Source organism: Symphalangus syndactylus, chromosome 9 (genome assembly GCF_028878055.3).
Source record: "Symphalangus syndactylus isolate Jambi chromosome 9, NHGRI_mSymSyn1-v2.1_pri, whole genome shotgun sequence".
NCBI classification, from domain to species: Eukaryota; Metazoa; Chordata; class Mammalia; order Primates; family Hylobatidae; genus Symphalangus; species Symphalangus syndactylus.
The window spans coordinates 99,220,404-99,241,111 of record NC_072431.2 but is presented as its reverse complement, the minus strand read 5'-3'; the positions used below and the strand labels follow the sequence as shown (position 1 = coordinate 99,241,111).

Genomic DNA, 20,708 nt, shown 5'->3' with positions numbered 1-20,708 from the left:
CAAACAAATGAGATCTTTAATTTTTCCTGGCTATTGATTTTCCATTTGCAAAAGAGAAAAAATGAGTTATCTTTAATTGCATTATAAGGTCTGTGTTTCCTATAAATCTATATTTTATACATGCTTTAAAGTTTTATTTAAAATGTCAAATATTGTCAAATGATTGATAGATATTGATATTAATGATATTTCAATGGGAATAATAAATTGTACTTACTAAATTGATATTATATTAGTTCATTATTTCTGGGTATCATATAGACACACAGGAAGTACAGACATATCTCAGAGACATTGTGGGTTCAGTTTCAGCAAATGTCACAATAAAGTGAATCACACACACTTTTTGGTTTCCCAATTCATATAAAAGTTCTGTTTAAGCAATCTGTCTATTGAATTTGCAATAGCATATTCCCCCCAAAAAACAATGCACATACCTCAATTTAAAATACTTTATTGCTAAAAAATGCTAATGATTATCTGAATGTTTAGTGAGATATAATATTTTTGCTGGTGGAGCGTCTTGCCTCAATGTTGATGGCTGCTCTGATTGGGTAGTGGTTGCTATAAGTTGGGGTGTCTGTGGCAATTTTTAAATAGAAGATAACAATGAAGTTTGCTGCATCCATTGGCTCTTCTTTTCACTAAAGTTTTCTCTGTAGCATGTGATGCTGTTTGGTAGCATTTTACCTGCAGTAGAACTTCTTTCAAAATTGGTGTCAATCCTCTGAAACCCTGCTGCTGCTTTATCAACTCAGTTTATGGAATATTTTAAATCCTTTATTGTCATTTCAACATGTTTGATGTTGTTTTATCATGAAATTGCAGCAATTCAGTCACATCTTCAGGCTCTACTTCCTCTAGCTCTCTTGTGATTTCTACCACATCTGCAGTTACTTTCTCCACTGAAGTCTTGAACCCCTCAAAGTCATCCATGAGGTTTGGAAGCAACTTCTTCAGTACTCCTGTTAATGTAGATATTACGACCTCCTCCCTTGAATCATAAATGTTATTAATGGCATCTAGAACTGTGAACCCTTTCCAGAAGGCTTTCAATTTACTTTGTCCAGATCCATCAGAGGAATTTCTATCGGTGATAGTTATGGTGTTACAAAATGTATTTCCTAATAAGACTTCAAAATTGAAATGACTTCTTGAGCCATGAGCTAAAGAATGGATGTTGTGTTAGCAGGCATGAAAATGACATCAATATCCTTGTACATCTCCATGAGAGCTCTTGGATGACTAGGTGCACTGTCAATGAGCAGTAATATTTTGAAAGGAATCTTTTTTTTGAGAAGTGGGTCTCAACATTGGGCTTAAAATATTCAGTAAACCATGCTGCAAACAGATGTGCTATCATTCGGGCTTTGTTCTTCCATTTATAGAGCACAGGGAGAGTAGATTTAGAAATGGCCTTAGGATTTTTAGAATCGTAATTGAGCAGTGGCTTCAACATAAAGCCAATAGCTGCATTAACTCCTAACAAGAAAGTCAGTCTGTACTTTGAAGCTTTGAAGCCAGGCATTGGCTTGTCCTCCTTAGCTATGAAAGTCCTCGATGGCATTTTCTTCTAATAGAAGGCTGTTTCATCTACATTCAAAATCTGTGGTTTAGTGTAGCCACCCTCAACAATGATCTTGGCTGGATCTTCTGGATAACTTGCCACAGTTTCTATATCAGCACTTGCTACTCCACCTTGCACTTTTATGTTATAGAAAGAGCTTTTCTTAAACTCATAAACCAACCTCTGCTAGCTTCAAACTTTTCTTCAGCAGCTTCCTTACCTCTCTCAGTCTTCATGGAATTAAAGAGAGTTAGGGCCTTTCTCTGGATTAGGCTTTGGTTTAGAGAATAATTGTGGCTAGTATGGTCTTCTATCTAGACCACTAAAACTTTTTTCATATTAGCAATAAGGCTGTTTCACTTTTTTATCATTTGTGTTTTCACTGAAGTAGCACTTTTAATTTCCTTCAAGAACTCTTCCTTGGTTTGGCCTATCTTGACTTTGACATGCCTTTCTCACTAAGCTTAATCATTTCTAGCTTTTGATTCAAAGTGAGAGATGGGCAACTTTTCCTTTCACTTGGACACTTACAGGCCTTTGTAGAGCTGTTAACTGACTCAATTTTAATAGTGCTTTGTCTCACAGAATAGGGAGGCCTGAGGAGAGGGAGAGAGATGAGGGAATGATTGGTCAGTGGAGCAACCAAAACACACAACATTTTTTGATTCAGTTTGCAGTTTTATATGGGTGTGGTTCGTGGCACCCCAAAACAATTACATAGCGACATCAAACATCACTGATCACAGGTTGCAATAACAGATATAATAATAACAATAAAATTTTAAATAGTACAAGAATTACCAAAATGTGACTTAGAGACACAAAGTGAGCACATGCTATTGGAAAAATGGCACTGATAGTCTTGCTTCACAGAGGGTTGCCAGAAATCTTTAATTTGTTTTTTAAAAAATCCAATATCTGCAAAACACAATAAAACGAGCTATGCCTATATGTTAGGGGGCCTCTTTGTGGAATGACTTTCAGTGTGACAGAAATTTGTCTGTTTTAGATTTAATTCTATCTGAAACTTTCACTACTAAGGATTGCGGGGTTTTGATTTAATTGTTTATTTAGACCACTTTCATGTTAAAGTTTAACATTCATTAGAAAGTAAAATAGATGTTATCACTGTGATTTTCAAAATAAAAAGTTCAACTCTCATGATTTGTAAGTTAATTTTAAATTAATTGATATTTAGTATAAATCTTTCTATAACAGCCAAGTATGCACAGAAAGCTCACTACCCTATAAAGCTTACAACTTTTCATAAATCCACTTATATAAGAGATAATCATTGTCTCTTCTAAGCTTAAGGGTTTCAGCAATCTACAATATTTAAAGACAAGTCCCCTCATCAATGAGGAAACTATCTTTCGGGGACCTTCTCAGTCTATCTTTTCTATGAACGTTGCCTTCTCTGCAGTTACGACTCTGAGCTCCTGGCAGTCAGCTTTGTAGCTTGGGACAGATTCTGCCCCTCTGCCCCCAGCAGGTCAGATGGGCACTGGGCAGTTAATGCATATGGTTGTAACTGAGGGTATCTAAGCACACAAGCCATAGGGCAGCCTTGTGCAGATAGAAGCAGAGAGGAGACTGTAATGCACCAGAAAGAGTAGTTTTATAAGAATTGATAGGATAAAAATATAAAAAGCCAATGTTTAGTAATGCAACTTACACTTAATTCTTTGATTTAAATTCTGCCTCTTGGGAGAAGGAGGTGAGATTGGCTCACTTTTAGCACCAAGACTCTATGAAACTTTTTTTGAATATTTTTTATTTAAATTTTGTAAAAACATATTTCCTACCCCTAAAGGAAATTTTGAGGTGAGCAATAGCTAGTAAACACTAAGTTCTTTGATTTTTGATACTTTTATTTAGATTTACTGTAACTAAGAAGCAATTGAGATTCCTGTTTTCTGTTCTGGTAATGCAAGTGTAAAGGGATCTAATTTACTACGTAAACAGGGGATATCCTTTTATCTGTTCTATTCAAAATTTTAATTATTTAAATAGGTACACTTGGAGGGGATTTTCTTCAAGGTTCTGGAACTACTGCAGTGGCCAAGTAGATATTTTCTGACAAGTAAAACTACCTTTCAAAGAGTGCACTACTTCTCTTTTGACTCTTGTCACTAGGTACCCCCTAAGTTCTTTGTCCAAATTAATTTTTCTGTTTTTCTATGATTTCTCTTGGCAATTTAGCTCCCTCTCATGGTTCCAGTGATGATCTAAAATCTATACCTCCACCCTTAATTCTAAGCCTGGGGATGCCCCAAGCAAATACTTTAACAAAAGCTGATGCCAGTATATTATATATTTCTAAACAAAGATTGTATATTATATTAATCTGTTCTCGCACTGCTGTAAATAGCTGCCTAAGACTGGGTAATCTATAAACAAAAGAGGTTTACTTGACTTATAGTTCCTCATAGTTGCAGAGGCCTCAGAAAACTTACGATCAAGCAGAAGGAAAAGGGGAAGCAAGGCACATCTCACATGGTGGCAGGATAGAGAGAGCACAGAGAAAACTGTCACTTTTAAACCATCAGATCTCCTGAGGATTCCCTCAGTATCACCAGAACAGCATGGGGTAAAACCACCCCCATAATCCAATCACCTCCCACAAGGTCCCTCCCTGGACACATGGGGATTACAGTTCAAGATGAGATTTGGACACAGGGCCAAACCATATTATATATACATTTATATATACACACACATACACACACACACACACATATATACACACATACACACATATGCATATATGCATATGTATGTGTGTATATATACACACATATATAGACATATATATTCTTTTACTCTGATCTACATATCTACTGTTGTGTATCTCCAATCACATTTAAAATGGTTAGTCCTCAGTATCTCTGAAACTATATTGATAATCTTCCTTCCTACACCTGGTTTTCTCTTCTCTTCCTGTTTCTAGAATTAATTCCATCATTCCATCCTCCCAGACAGCAAAATCAGAACCTCCCAGTTGTCTCTCGGTTCTTCTTCTTTCCCCTGCCTCCCATAGCAAAGTCATCTGTCAGGTCCCAGTGATTTTACCTCTTCTCTCTGTCTTTTCTGAATTTTTGTCTTTATCCCCTACTCTGTTGTACTGGGTTATGAGGCATCTTTTTTCAACGCAAATTGCTTCCTTCTTCCAACTGGCCACCCTGTGACTTTCAGATTAATCTTTTTCCAGCACAGTTCAGATTTTGTTATACTGTCACCAAAATATTTCAATGGCTTTCCATTGCATTCAGCATCAAATCTAAACTTGTTGTCTTGGACTTAAGCTGCACTTTTGGCCTTTTCTCCCACTCAGCCTAGTTAAAGCATTAACTCCAGTGGGTTTTTGCAGCCCCGTACTTGACATACTTTTCTCACTGTAAAAAGCACCCAACTTCCCAACTTCATGTGGCCGTCTTCTATTCCAAAGACCATTACAGAAGGCACTTTCTAGATGAAGCTTTCCCTGTCCTTCCAGCTGGAATGATGTTTCCAGTTCTCCAACTCAAGGTGGAACTCTTTTTTCTTTTATCTTTATATTAGTTTGCTATGGCTTCTGCAACAAAGTAGCAAAGACTTGGTGGATTAACAGCAGATATTTATTTTCTCACAATTCCAGAGGCTTAGGAGTCTAAGATCAAGGTGTTGTCAGCATCAGTTTCTTCTGAGGCTCCTCTGCTTGGCTTGTAGGTGGCCACCTTCTCCCTGTGTCTTGCCAAGGGCTTGCCTCTGTGTATGTCTATGTCCACATTTTCTCTTCTTATGAAGACACCTGCTTGTGGGGCCCACATTAATGACTTCACATTAACTCAGTGAATAAAAACAGTATATCACATTCTGAGGTACTGGCGTAAGGACTTTAACATGTGAACTTGGGGGTGGGGCACAATTCATCCCATAACACCTATCTTTGCAGCATGTCTCACTTTAGACATTGTGCTCTGGTTTTTCATGTACATAATATAAGTTTCTCACCTTTTTCTCAGTATGAGGGGGAAGGATCTATATTTTCTCCATGACATCTGTCTGTATAAATCCCATAAATACTCAATACTGTGTCTTGCATATGGGAAATACTCAATGAATGTTTTCTTTTATTTACACATAAAACTTTTACATATTTCAGAGGAATATATGAGCTTTTTTTACATGCATAGAATATGTGATGATCAAGTCAGGGTATTTGAGGTATCCATCACCTTGAGTATTTATCATTTCTAAGTGTTGGTAACATTTCAAGTTCTCCCAGCTATTTTGAAATATACAATATATTGTTGCTAATTGTAGTCACTCTAGTGTACAATGGAACATTAGAACTTACTTCTATCTAACTGTAAGTTTGTACCCATTAAACAACTTCTCTTTATTTCCCACTCCCACTTTCACACCCTTTCCTGCTTTTGGCATCTATTATTTTATTCTCTATCTTCAAGACTTCAAGTTTTTTTTAACACCTATGTATGAGTGAGAACATGCAGTGTTTGTCTTTCTGTGCCTGGATTATTTCACTTAACATAATGACCTTCAGTTCCATCCATTTTTCTGCAAATGACATGATTTCATTCTTTTATCTCCAAATAGTATTCCATTGTGTATATATATCACACTTTCTTTATTCATTCATCCATTGATAGACATAGCTTGCTTCCATATCTTTGTTATTATGAATAGTGCTGCAGTAAACTTGAGTGTGTAGGTATCCCTTTGATATGCTTTCTTTTCTTTTGCATAGATACCTAGTAGTGCAACTAATGGATTGTATGGTAGATTGATTTTTAGTTTTTTGAGAAATCTCCATATTGTTTTTCATAGTGGTTATACTAATTTACATTCCCACCAACAGTGTATAAGTGTTCTCTTTTCTCTGCATCCTTGTCAGTCTGTTACTTTTTTGTCTTTTTAATAATAGCCAATATAACTGGGATAAGATTATAATTCATTGTGTCTTTGGTTTGCACTTTCTGGATGATTAACGATGAGCAGTTTTTCATATACTTGTTGGCCATTTGTATGTCTTGTTTTCAGAATAGTCTATTCATGTCCTTGTAATCCCTTTTAAATGCCATCACTTGTTTTTGTTTTGTTGAGTTCCCCATATATTCTGGATATTAGTTCCTTGTTGTGTGACTGTTTTGCAAACCTTCTCTCCCATTCAATAGTTTGTCTCCTCACTCTGCTGATTGTTCCCTTTGCTGTACAGAAGCTTTTCAGTTTAATATAGTACAATTTGTCTGTATTTGTTTCAGTTGCTTATATTTGAGGTTTTTGAGGTCTTAGCCATAAAATCTTCACTTAGATCAATGTCCTGAAGTGTGTTTTCTGTTTTTTTTCTAGTAGTTTTATAGTTTTGAATCTTACATTTGGGTCTTTAATCCATCTTGGTTGATTTTTGTATATGATGAGAGATAAGGGTCTGGTTTTATTCTTCTGCATATGGTTATTCAATTTTCCCAGCACCATTTATTGAAGAAGGTATCCTTTCCTTACTATATGTTCTTGACATCTTTGTCAAAAATCAGTTGGCTTTAAATATATGGATTTATTTCTGTGTTCTCTATTTTGTTCCATTGGTCTATGTGCTTATTTTTATACTAATACCATGATGTTTTGGTCATGATAGCCTTGTAATATAATTTGAAGTCAGGTAGTGTGATGGCTCCAGCTTTGTTCTTTTGCTCAGCATTGCTGTGGCTATCCTGGCTCTTCTATTTACATATGAATTTTAGGATTGTTTTTCCTATTTCTGTAAAAAGTTACATTGGTGTTTTGATAGGGATTGCATTGAATCTCTATATTGCTGTGGGCAATGGAGTCCTTTTCATGATATTAATTCTTCCATTCCATGATCATGGAATGTCTTTCCATTTGTTTGTGTCCTCTTAAATTTCTTTCATCAGTGTTTTGTAGTTTTCTTTGTAGAGCTCTTTCCCCTCCTTGATTAAACTTATTACTATGTATTTTTTCTAACTGTTGTAAATGGGATTGCTTTTTAAATTTCTTTTTTGGCTATTTCATTATTGGTGTATAGAAATGCTACTAATTTTTTATGTTAATTTTATATCCTATAACTTTACTGAATTTCCTTATCAACTCTAAGAGTTTTTTTGAGGAAGTCTTTTGGCTTTTTAAGTTATAAGATCATGTCATCTGCAAAAAGAGATGATTTGATTTATTTTTTTCCAATTTGGGTGAATTTTATTTCTTTCTCTTGCCTGATTGCTCTGTCTAGGACTTCCAGTGCTATGTTGAATTGGAGTAGTAAAAGTGGGCATCTTTGTCTTGTTCTAGTTCTTAGAGAAAAGGCTTTCAATTTCTCTCATTGAGTATGATGTTAGCTCTGGGTTTGTCATATATTCCCTTTATTGTTTTGAGGTGTATTTCTTCTATGCCTAGTTTGTTGAGAGTTTTTATCATGAAGGGATGTTGCATGTTATCACAAGCTTTTTCTGCATCTATTGAGATGATTGTATAGCTTTTGTTCTTCATTCTGCTGACACGATGTACCATGTTTATCGATTTGTGTATGTGAAACCATAATTGTATCCCTGGTATAAATCTCAGTTGACTATGGTATGTGATCTTTTTGTGGTGCTGTTGAATTCAGTTTGCTAGTATTTTGTTGAGATTTTGGTGTTTATGTTCATCAGGGATATTGGTCCGTGTTTTCTTTTTTTGTCATGTCCTTGTCTGATTTTAGTCTCAGGGTGATGCTGACCTCATAGAATGAGTTTGGGAGAATTCCTTCCTTTCAATTTTTTTTTAAATAGTTTCAGGAGGATTGGTATTAGTTCTTCAAACATTTGGTTGAATTCAGCTATGAATCCATCAAGTCCTGGGCTTTTCTTTGTTGGGAGACTTTTTATTACTGATTGAGTCTTACTCATTATTGGTCTGTTCTGGTTGTCTATTTTTTCCTGATTCCGTCATAGTAGGTTGTGTATTTCCTGGGGTTTATATATTTCCTCTAGGTTTTCCAGTTTGTCAGCCTATATTTTGTTTATAATAGTCTCTAATGATCTTTTATATTTCTGTGGTATCAGTTGTAATGTCTCCTTTTCCATTTCTGATTATGTTTATTTGAGTCTTTTCTGGATTAGTCTAACTAGCAGTTTATCAATTTTGTTTATCTCTTCCAATAACCAAAATTTTTGTTTCATTGATCATCTGCTCTGTTCTTTATTATAATTTTTTTCTTGTGCTAATTTTGGTTTTGGTTTGTTCTTGCTTTTCTATTTCCTTGAGGTGCATTGTTGAATTGTTACTTTGTAATCCTTTTACTTTTTAGATGTAAGCATTTATTGCTATAAACTTCCCTCTTAACATGGCATTTTCTGTATCCCACAGGTTTTGGTTTGTTGTGTTTACATTTTTATTTGTTTCAATAAACTTTAAAATTTTCATCTTAATTTCTTCATTTACTCAATTGCTGTTCAGTAGCTTATTATTTAATTTCCATATATATGTATATTTTTGTCTTTACAGGTAAAGTGCATTTCTTGTAGGCAACATATAGTTAAATTATGTTTTTCTTTTACCCATTCAGCCAGTCTAAGTGGATAATTTAATCTATTTACATTCAAAGTGATTATCGATATGTAAGGTTTTGTTCCTGTCACACTTTTAATTGTTTACTGGTTGTTTTGTATATTCTTTGTTTCTTTCTTTTACTTTTATTGTTATTGTGGTTTGGTGGTTTTTATACCATATGAGTTCTTCCTCTTCCTCATTTGTGTCAACATTTGGCTTACCAGTGAGTTTTATATTTTTGTGTATTTTTTTTTTTTTTTTTGAGATGAAGTCTTGCTCTATTGCCCAGACTGGAATACAGTGGCATGATACCGGCTCACTGCAACCTCCACCTCCAGGGTTTCGGTGATTCTCCCTCCTCAGTCTCCTGAGTAGCTGGGGTTACAGGTATGCATCACCACACCCAGCTAATTTTTTGTATTTTTAGTAGAGATGGGGTTTCACCATATTGGCCAGGCTGGTCTCATACTCCTGACCTCAAGTGATCTGCCCACCTTGGCCTCCCAAAGTGCTGGAACCACAGGCATGAGTCACATGACTGGCCTGTGTATTTTCATCATATGATAAGTGTCATCTGTTTGCATCCAGATATGGGACTTCCTTGAGCTTTTCTTGTGGGGCGGGTCTAGTGATGATGCATTCTCTTAGCTTGTGCTTCTTTGCAAAGAACTTTATTTCTCCTCCATTTATGAAGGATAATTTTGCTAGATGTGGTATCCTTGGCTGGTAGTCATTTTTTTCCTTTCAGCACTTTGAGTATATCATCTCATTCTCTCCTGACCTGTAAGGTTTCTGCTGAGAAATGCACTGTTAGTTTGATGGGGGTTCCTCTATAGGTGACTTAATGCTTATCTTTTGCTATATTTAGAATTCTGTCTTTGTGTTTGACTTCAGACAGTTTGACTAAAATGTGCCATGGAGAAGATCTTTTTACATTGTATCTGTTTGGGAATCTCAGTGCCTCCTCTAACTGGAAGTCTAAATCTCTTCTGGATTTGGAATGCTTTCATCTGTCATTTCATTAAATAGATTTTCTAATGCTTTCATTCTCTCTTTACCTTCCAGGACCTGAGTAATTAAAAAATTTGGTCACTCTGTGGTGTCTCATATGTCACGGAGGCATTGCTTATTCTTTTTTTTCATTTTCTTTATTTTTTCAAAATATCTCTCTTGAAGTTCTGAGATTCTTTCTTCTTGATCTAGTCAATTGTTGAAGATCTCAAATGTGTTTTATATTTCATTCAATAAATTCTTCAGTTCTAGAATTTCTGTTTGGTTGTCTTTTATGGCATCTGTCTCTTTGGTAGATTTTTTCATTCATAATTTGAACAGTTATTTCTGATTTCTTTGCATTATTTTTCAGAATTTTCATTTATCTCACTGAGCTTCTTAAGAATCAATAATTTGAATTCATTTTCCAGGACTTTGTGAATTTCCTTTTGATTAGGCTGTTGCTGAAGAATTATTTTGTTCCTTTGGAGGTGTCATATTTCCTTGCTTTTTCATGTTTCCTGTGCCCTTACATTTATATCTATACATCTAGTATGATAGTCACTTCTTCCAATTTTTAGAATTTTCTTACATAAGGGAGAAATACTTCCTGAAGATGTATCTATGGTGTTGGTTGGTGATATGGTTTGGCTGTGTCCCCACCCAAATCTCAACTTAAATTATGTCTCCCAGAATTCCCACGTGTTGTGGAAAGGACCCAGGAGGAGGTAAATGCATCATGGGGGCTGGTCTTTCCCATGCTATTCTTGTGATTGTGAATAAGTCTCATGAGATTTGATGGGTTTATCAGGGGTTACTCCTGTTGCTTCTTCCTTATTTTTCTCTTGCCACCGCCATGTAAGAAGTGCCTTTCACCTTCTGCCATGATTCTGCATCCTGCCTAGCCATGTGGAACTGTAAGTCCAATCAAACCTCTTTTTGTTCCCAGTTTCAGGATGTCTTTATCAGCAGCATGGAAATGAACTAAAACAGTAAATTATTACCAGTAGATTGAGACATTGCTGAAAAGATACCCAAAAATGTGGAAGCAACTTTGGAACTGGGTAACAGGCAGAGGTTGGAACAGTTTGGAGGGCTCAGAAGAAGACAAGAAAATGTAGGAAAGTTTAGAACTTACTAGAGACTTGTTGAATGGCTTTGCCCATAATGCTGATAGTGACATGGACATTAAGGTTCAGGCTGAGGTGGTCTCAGATGGAGATGAGAAACTTGTTGGAAATTGGAGTAAAGGTGACTCTTGTTATGCTTTAGCAAAGAGAGTGGTGACATTTTGCCCCGCCCTAGAGATTTATGGAACTTTGAACTTGAGAGAGATGATTTAGGGTATCTGGCAGCTGGCAGAAGAAACTTCTAAGCAGCAAAGCATTCAAGAGGTGACTTGGACTGTTAAAGGCATTTAGTTTTATAAGAGAAGCAGAGCATAAAAGTTCAGAAACTTTGCAGCCTGACAATGTGATAGAAAAGAAAAATCCATTTTCTGGGGAGAAATCAAGCCAGCTGCAGAAATTTGTATAAATAGAAAGGAATCTAATGTTAATCCCCAAGACCGTGGGGGAAATGTCTGCAGGCCATGTCAGAGACCATGACAGCCCCTCCCATCAGAGGCCCAGAGGCCCAGTAGGAAAAAGTGGTTTTGTGGGCCAGGCCCAGGATCCCTGTGCTGTGTGCAGCCTAGAGACTTGGTGCCCTGTGTCCCAGTCGCTCCAGCCGTGGCTGAAAGGGGCCAATGTACAGCTTGGGATGTGGCTTCAGAGGGTGGAAGCCCCAACCCTTGGCAGCTTCTACATAGTATTGAGCCTGCAGGTGCACAGAAGTCAAGAATTGAGGTTTGGGAACCTCTGCCTAGATTTCAGAAAATGTATGGAAACACCTGGATGTCCAGGCAAAAGTTTGCTGCAGGTGTGGGGCCCTCATGGAGAACCTCTGCTAAAGCAGTGTGGAAGGGAAATGTGGGGTCAGAGCCCCCACTCAGAGTCCCTACTGGGGCACTGCCTAGTGGAGCTATGAGAAGAGGGCCACCATCTTCCAGAACCCAGAATGGTAGATCCACTGACAGCTTGCACTGTGATCCTGGAAAAACTGCAGACACTCAATGCCAGTCCATGAAAGCAGCCTGGAAGAAGGCTGTAACCTGCAAAGCCACAGGGGCAGAGCTGCCCAAGACCATGGGAACCCACCTCTTGCATCAGCGTGACCTGGATGTGAGACCTGGAGTCAAATGAGAACATTTTGGAGCTTTAAAATTTGACTGCCCCGCTGGGTTTTGGACTTGCATGGGCCCTGTAAGCCCTCTGTTTTGGCCAATTTCTCCCATTTGGAATGGCTGTATTTACCCAATACCTGTACCCCCATGGTATCTAGGAAGTATCTAGTTTGCTTTTGATTTTACAGGCTCATAGGCAGAAGGGTCTTGCCATGTCTCATATGAGACTATGGACTGTGGACTTTTGAATTAATGCTGAAATGAGTTAAGACTTTGGGGGACTGTTGGGAAGGCATTATTAGTTTTGAAATGTGAGGACACGAGATTTGGAGGGACCAGGGGAGGAATTATATGGTTTCGCCACATCCCCACCCACGTCTCAACTTGAATTGTATCCCCCAGAATTCCCACTTGTTGTGGGAAGGACCCAGGAGGAGGTAATTGAATCATGGGGGCTGGTTTTTCCTGTGCCATTCTCATGATCGTGAATAAGTCTCATGAGATCTGATGGGTTTATCAGGGGTTTCTGCTTTTGCTTCCTCATTTTTCTCTTGTCACTGCCATGTAAGAAGTGCCTTTTGCCTCCTGCCATGATTCTGCAGCCTCCTCAGCCATGTGGAACTGTAAGCCCAATTAAACCTCTTTTTGTTCCCAGTTTCAGGTATGGCTTTATCAGCAGCATGAAAACAAACTAATACAGTTGGGTAGGGCGCTTTTGCTCTTATTCTGGTTTTATGCAGCAGTGTAGTCTCTGTATGATTTCTTCAGCTATGAACAGCACTGGTGGTATCTGTCTTTCTTTGATGGCTGAAAATGCTGTTATTAGTGAAAGCTATGGTGAAGTTTTGCTGGGGACTGAGATGCCAGGTAGGTCAGTCTTCTGGTCCCATTGGTGGCAGCAGTGGGCTGAGCATATCTGTCCTTGGGACCCAGGAAAGGATATGCCCATATGTTACTGGATCTAGGAAGATTACTTCTTTGACCTACAGGTGGCTTACTCAGATGCAGATATTTCCAGCAGTGGGTCTGTTCTTGGGCCCCTGGACAGCAGGTGTGGCATGGGTGATGTCAGTGGTAGTGGTGGGACAACCCTCTGAGTCCTGAGTAATGCATGCTGCTGTTGGCCATGGCCGTAATGGGCTGGGTACATCAATCACCAGGCCCACAGATGGCAAGTACAGGTAGGTGCCAGCTGTGGTGATAGCACCTGCATGCTAGACCCAATCTCAGGAATCTTCAGATACCAACAGAGGTAGACTGGGCTGGGCAGAGTGTGCTAGCCTGATTGTGCTAGGCCCAACACTCAGGAGTGTTGAGTTACCAACAGAGGTAGACTCCGTGGCCAGACTCTGTGCTTTGGCATGGAGTGAGGGCAAAGCCTGGCTGGGTGTGTTTGTCCTCAGGCCTCCTGATGGAGAGTGCAGGTGCCAGCCTTGGTTGGCAGGGACAGGGCCATGGCTGGCATCTGCACTCACAGTCAGGCAGAATGCTTGGGTTGTGGGGCAACAGCAGCTGTGCCACTGCCCCTGCCACTGGGAAGGGTGGTACTGCCTTCAGTGGCCAGCAGCCTAGGCTGGTGGGTTGGGAACCTCCCAGCTCCTCTCTGTGTTAGCTTCAGGCCCCGTGAGTGTTGAGAGGATCTCCCGTGGCTAGAACTACAGGAGCACATGCTGGGGATGTGAACTGCTGAGGGTCTCTCACTTTTCCTTTTCCCAGACTGGGGAGTCTTTCTCAGTTCCCAGTTTACACCAGCAGAGCAGGCTGCCTGGTTCTTTCTCCTTCCTTGCTTTTCTGTTGAATTTCCTGTCGCTTTTCTGTTGAATTCCAGTGTTCTTTCTTGCATGATCTATTTGAAAGGTGATTACTCACTATTTCAGTTCTTCTTCATCAAGGAGGTGAGTATGAAATGCCTCTAGTCAGCCATCTTCCACAATACATTTTTAAGATAATAAGAAAATAGATTAGAACTTTTTTAAAAGTAGACCTGGCATGTGAAAAATAACTACATTCAAACAGATTTGGATTGGAGCCAGTTATTTGGATAATTCTTGCAAATACATACCTACTGAGAAATATGAGGAATGTTAGCCAGGATTTTGTATACTGTTAGCATTGATTGCACTAGCTAGCTAACTGCTGAATATTCTTTTTTTATTTTTCCATAGGTTATTGGAGTACAGGTGGTATTTGGTTACGTGAGTAAGTTATTTAGTGGTGATTTGTGAAATTTTGGTGCACCCATCACCCAAGTAGTATACCCTGCACCTTATTTGTAGTCTTTTATTATCCCTAACCCCCCCACTCTTCCCCCCAAGTTCCAAAGTCCATTGTATCATTCTTATGCCTTTGCGTTCTCATAGCTTAGCTCCCACATGTCAGTGAGAACATACGATGCTTGGTTTTCCATTCCTGAGTTACTTCACTTAGAATGATAGTCTCCAGTCTCATCCAGGTCACTGCAAATGCTGTTAATTCATTCCTTTTCATGGCTGAGTAGTATTCCATCATTCATATATATATATATATATATATATATAAAAGAAACTGTGTTTCTTTAACCACTCATTGATTGATGGGCATTGGGTTGGTTCCACTATTTTGCAGTTGCGAATTGTGCTGCTGTAAACATGCATGTGCAAGTATCTTTTTCATATAATGACTTATTTTCCTCTGGGTGAATACCCTGTAGTGGGATTGCTGGATCGAATGATAGTTCTACTTTTAGTTTTGAAATGAATCTCCACACTGTTTTCCATAGTGGCTGTACTTGTTTACATTCCCACCAGCAGTGTAGAAGTATTCTCTGATCACCACATCCACGCCAACATCTACTGATTTTTGATTTTTTGATTATGGCCATTCTTGCAGGAGTAAGGTGGTATTGCATTGTGGTTTTGATTAGCATTTCTCTGATCGTTAGTGATGTTGAGCATTTTTTTATGTGTTTGTTGGCCATTTGTATATCTTCTTTTGAGAATTGTCTTTTCATGTCCTTAGTCCACTTTTTGATGGGTTTGTTTTTTCCTTACTGATTTGTTTGAGTTTGTTGTAGATTGTGGATATTAGTCCTTTGTCAGATGTATAGATTGTGAAGATTTTCTCCCACTCTGTGGGTTGTCTGTTTACTCTACTGACTGTTCCTTTTGCTGTGGAAAAGCTCTTTAGTTTAATTAAGTCCCAACTATTTATCTTTGTTTTTATTGCATTTGCTTTTGGGTTCTTGATCATGAAATCCTTACCTAAGCCAATGTCTAGAAGAGTTTTTCCAATGTTATCTTCTAGAATTTTTATTCAAGCCTTAGATTTAAGTCCTTACCTAAGCCAATGTCTAGAAGAGTTTTTCCAATGTTATCTTGTAGAATTTTTATTCAAGCCTTAGACTTAAGTCCTTACTCTATCTTGAGTTGATTTTTGCGTAAGGTGAGAGATAAGGATCCAGTTTCATTCTCCTACATGTGGTTAGCCAATTATCCCAGCACCATTTGTTGAAAGGGTGTCCTTTCCCCACTTTTTATAGCAGTACCATGCTGTTTTGGTGACTATGGCCTTATAGTATAGTTTGAAATCAGGTAGTGTGATGCCTTCAGATTTGTTCTCTTTGCTTAGTCTTGCTATAAGGTAGAAGGAGTACCATAAAGTAGTCTATTCCATTAGTATGCCTATTCCACTGCATATGCGCCAGGCACTGTTTCAAACACTTTACAATTATTAACTCATTTTGTAATCACAACAATTTTATGAGGTGGAAACTATTATCATCCCAAGTTGGGACATGAAAAAGCTGAGGTAGAGACAGCTGAAGTAAAGTCACACCAAATGCTAGTAAGTGATAGAGCATAGGTTCAGAATTTGAACCTGTGTAATCCGTAATCTGACTTCAGTCTCTAAGACCCTATACTGTTTCTACTGCTTGCTAATCCAGCCCTCTGATGATATATTGTTAGATTCTTCAAGTATTATAAAATATGGTCCAAATATTTCTGACAAAATAGAGGAACATTAACTCCTAAGGGTGTAATAAAGTTTTGGATCCTGTTTAGAACTTTAGAAAGATGAGTGTAACATCAATTTTTGTTAAATTCATTGGCAAATTCTGTCTAGGCAAATTAAGAAGTTCAAGGTGCAGAGTGGATTGTTTGGTCGGAAGTATTTAGCTCATAGTTCATAAAGATTATTTCCAAATGACATACTCAAAATGTAACATGTTCAGGTACGGACTATAAAAGACTCAGTATTGTCTCATGGCCAATCTATTTTGTATAAGAACTTGACTCTGGCATGTAATTACAAATTGGTACATTTTCATAGTGGATGGGTGATTCATTATGATTATTGAAATGTTTGGAAAATAGAGATAAATGATTACAAATGACATAGATAATTAAAAATGGGTTAGTGGAGTAACCTTTTAAAAATCAATGCATATGGATCTTTTGAGATATTGATCCACTTTTGCCTCTAGGAAATTTGAATAAAAAATACTGTAGAATTAAGAAATATAAATTAGTGTGTAATGTTTCTTCTGATTTTTGCATGATGCCTATATTAGTTAGGATAATTAGCCAACTCTAAGTACCTTAAGTGGGGAGAGGTTTTGGAGGTGGAGGGGGAGACTTTTAGGCTCCTGTCACTAATAAGTTTCAGACCACATGTGCTGACATCAAGTTTCTGACCCTGTGTCTCTCTTTGTCTGTCTTTCTCCCTATGTTACAAAACATGTTCCTGCCATGTTGGTTTTATCAGGACAGATCTCATATATCGCAGCAGCAAAGATGGCCCCCAGGAGTTCCATAGACACTTATTTCTAATCATTTAGAAGGAGAAAGCACCTCTTTCCTCAGTTCCTCTCTTCAGGACTCCCAGTACCCCTGCTTCTGGTGACAGCCCATAGCAGGTGGGGAGGACGTGCAGATGGAAAGAATGAGAAGGGCAGGTGAGGCAAATGAGCAGATGCCCCCTGCAACTGCTGGAACTATTTGCAAACAAAATCTATTTAAACTTCTTCTTGGGATAATTCACTATCTTTTTTTTTTTTAAATTCAAATTGCTCCAAAGTAGAAAGGATAGTCCTTTTCAAAGATAGGGAATCCATAAGAGAGTAAAAGTTAATACAATATAATAAAATTAAATAAAAGATGAGAAATCCAGGCAGTGTTTTGTAAGTAATGTAGACGCTGATATATACTAAAAATATTAAGTGTTGGCTATATCATGGACTTTCAAGGTGAGTTTTTAAAAAGTGGTAGTAGCCAGGTACATTAAAATACTTAAAAGCTTTGGAGTAAAATAAATAATCTAGATGTGTTTTCTGGCTCTTGAACTTGCTCCTGCTGCTTGCTTATTGGAATTTTTTTTTTATTTCTTTCTTGTCATTACTTAAGCAAGGGTCTTAATATTTTTGAGTTTTGCTTTCTTCACTTGTCAAATGGGGATAATTAGACCTTTCTTGGATGGTTGATGCAAGGGTTAAAAGAGATGATGCACATAAAACACGTGCCAGTATAGTAGATCCGTCAGTTTTCTAGAGTGATATATATGCTGAACATAGGTTCGATTCCCCTTTTCCTTTATTAGCCATTTTTTTATCACTTGATAGTATTTAATGCAAATGGAAACAAAAGTAGTTTATCCAAGTAGTACAGAATATGAATAGAATTAATGATAAATTATGCTCACTGTATTTCTGGTACTGAAAAAGACAAGCATATAAAAGAATTAATTACACCTTGTTATATGTCAGAAATCCAGTAGGAAGGAAAGACAGAACTGGACACCCACTGCGTCACAATCGCGGTGCGGCAGGCATTCTGAGAAGAGAGAATATTGGGCGTCACATTGTCACTATCGTCCTGTCAGTCATTGGTTACTGGGCCATATGAGGCCCTGGATAGTGCACAGCTGCTCAGCACAGCACCAAACCAAAGGACGTGGCAGGATCTCATGTTTGGCCTAATTTTAAAAATTCAAAATAATATTTTCCTTCAATAGTGAAGAAAGGGGCTAAATTATCAAATATGTACCTTTAGATTTTGTGTTCACATTTTAAGGATAACAGACTTCCATGTACTCTTACTTCTCAAAAATAGGTTACTGGTAGACTGAAAAATGTTTTGGATATATCTGAAAAATATTTCCTTTTCCTTGCAAAATGGCAAACCTCTCTTTTAAGCCTATGGAAAGGACATTTAAAGGAGAGAATTCAGTAAGTGGTTAGTTTTATGTAGCTCTTACTACTTTGGGCCCACAATTAAATCACAGGTAAGGGGTTTTCATCAGAAGAAATCTCTAAGTATGATGAAAAACAACAACAAAACTGAATTAATTTACACAGCCTAACAACATACGATCATAATTTCCCTCGGATGCGGTTTGTTGTTGGTAAAATTTAGAAAAACCCACATGTATCATTTTAAAGTACATCTGAAGTATATTTTCATGAAATGTACATGGTTGTGTAGCTAACTGTTTATGGGAACTTTTCATTTTTTTGCCATTCGGCCTGCTTTCAAAATATTCAAATATATTTGGCTTTTGTAACTTTGCTAATTAAACCTTCTAAAACAGATGGAATTATAGAAATTACAGGGTTTAAAATATCATCTTAATTGGTTTACGATCTATGTGACACATAGTGCCATTCATACTGTATAAAATAGATACGAATGGCTCAAAAGAGATGGCATACCAATTAATTTCTTTTTAACTCTTTCAATTAAATTTAGTTTTCTTCATTATTTTCTTCCCTTTTCATTAGCCTGGCTCGCAGGGAGTCTGATCAACCCTGACTGTGAAGATACAGGTTGTAAGCTGAGATCATATTGGAGAGTTTCTTTTGTGACTGAGGGATAGAGAATCTGAATTTACCTTCATTCTAAAGAAAATAAATAATCTTAAGCTTTAAGCATGCATATGGCTGTCCCCTCAAGTGATGTGTAGATTAATCTTTCTCCTTCTAATGATGATTGCCTTATGTGTGCAGGCAGCCATATTTCTCTGATTTCCTGGAATAGTCTTGATTTAAATGTCTACCTTATTGTCCCACTAAGAACATTTAGATTTGTCAGACCGCATGTTCCAATTTCTGAGTTGGGATGGGATGCTATAATCTCTCTACGTAGAATGTTGGGAGGTTTAAATAGGCTGCTTCATGTGTGTCTGTGTGCCTTAAGATCAAGAATCTGGTTGAATACAACTCACCCAGACCTCTAAAGATTCCAATTTCGAGGCCATGATGAAGGTCTGTTATATAATAAACCTGCTTTACCCAGCAAAATAACATGCAGTTTTAAAAAATAGCATCGTAGTATTTGTCGGCTACTCTTGGCTATCAAAATTAAACTCGACTGTTTCTTTCAAATATCTCAATTTGCCATTTAGATGTGATTTTAAACACACTATTCCCCTCCATTGCCATGGTAACAGGTTTGGGCCCTCATGGGTGACAGAAAAGTACCAGAGTTCTGGTTCCTCTTTCAACACACATGTTCTCTGGGTTTCGCCTTGCAGCCCAAGAAGAGAGGAGGCTTGGAATCACCACACTTCCCACAGCAAGGTAAATCCGTGCATCAAATAACACTCAGAGCTTGGGAAATCGCCCACAGCAGGGACAGATTACCTCTTACAGTCACTATGGAGAACAATTCAAATCCTAGCTTTAATGATCCCAGATAGAGCTCTTGTCCTCCCCATCAATGTGACATTTTGCAAACATTTTATATACCAAGGAAATATTTAATTGAAACGTGCTTCTGAGAATGCCTACCAAGCCGGCTCTAGGCATCTTCCAACATTGCAGGGGTCAATTAAAAGAGCCAATCAACTGTTTTTTAAAACTTTAAAATATTTTTTAAAATAGGGTTGGGGGGAAAGAAAGTGGACAAAAAGTAATGTTAAATAGCATGGAGCATGACTAATGGCGCTAGCATGTTAAAATCATTGGGAAAATGTCCTTGGAAGACAAATGAATTTTCAGCAGAATAATTAACTTAATTAACAAATTTGCATGCATATTCATCAGGCTATTGAAGTCTTTCCAGCCCAGCTTGATGAGCGTTGGTGTAATAATTGTCTCATTTACATTCTGCAATCTACTACAATTTAGGGCATGCAAAAAAAGCCAACCTCTTCCCTTTGACTTTCTTTGGGAGCCATATACTCCTAAACACACAGCCTTCACCCTGTCTGTGGCCTTTGGTCCTGGCCTTTTGAGAGAACCCCCAGAGAGAGTTGACTGTGGTTTCCCATCCCCCAGTCTTTCCCTTCTTTCTTCTTTTTATTTTTTTCCTTTTGGCCCAGATTCTCTGTTTTTGCCTCTGCTTGCTCTCCTGGGTAAATCTTGGCACCAGTTCTGACTTCAAATCTCTTGGGTCGCCAGACTGCATC

At 37.8% G+C, this 20,708-nt stretch overlaps 1 pseudogene; it reads right to left on the bottom strand.

Annotated features, from left to right (window-relative positions):
* Positions 1-469: 469 nt before the first annotated feature.
* On the bottom strand, positions 470-4,616 carry LOC129490743 (tigger transposable element-derived protein 1-like; annotated as a pseudogene).
* Positions 4,617-20,708: the final 16,092 nt, after the last annotated feature.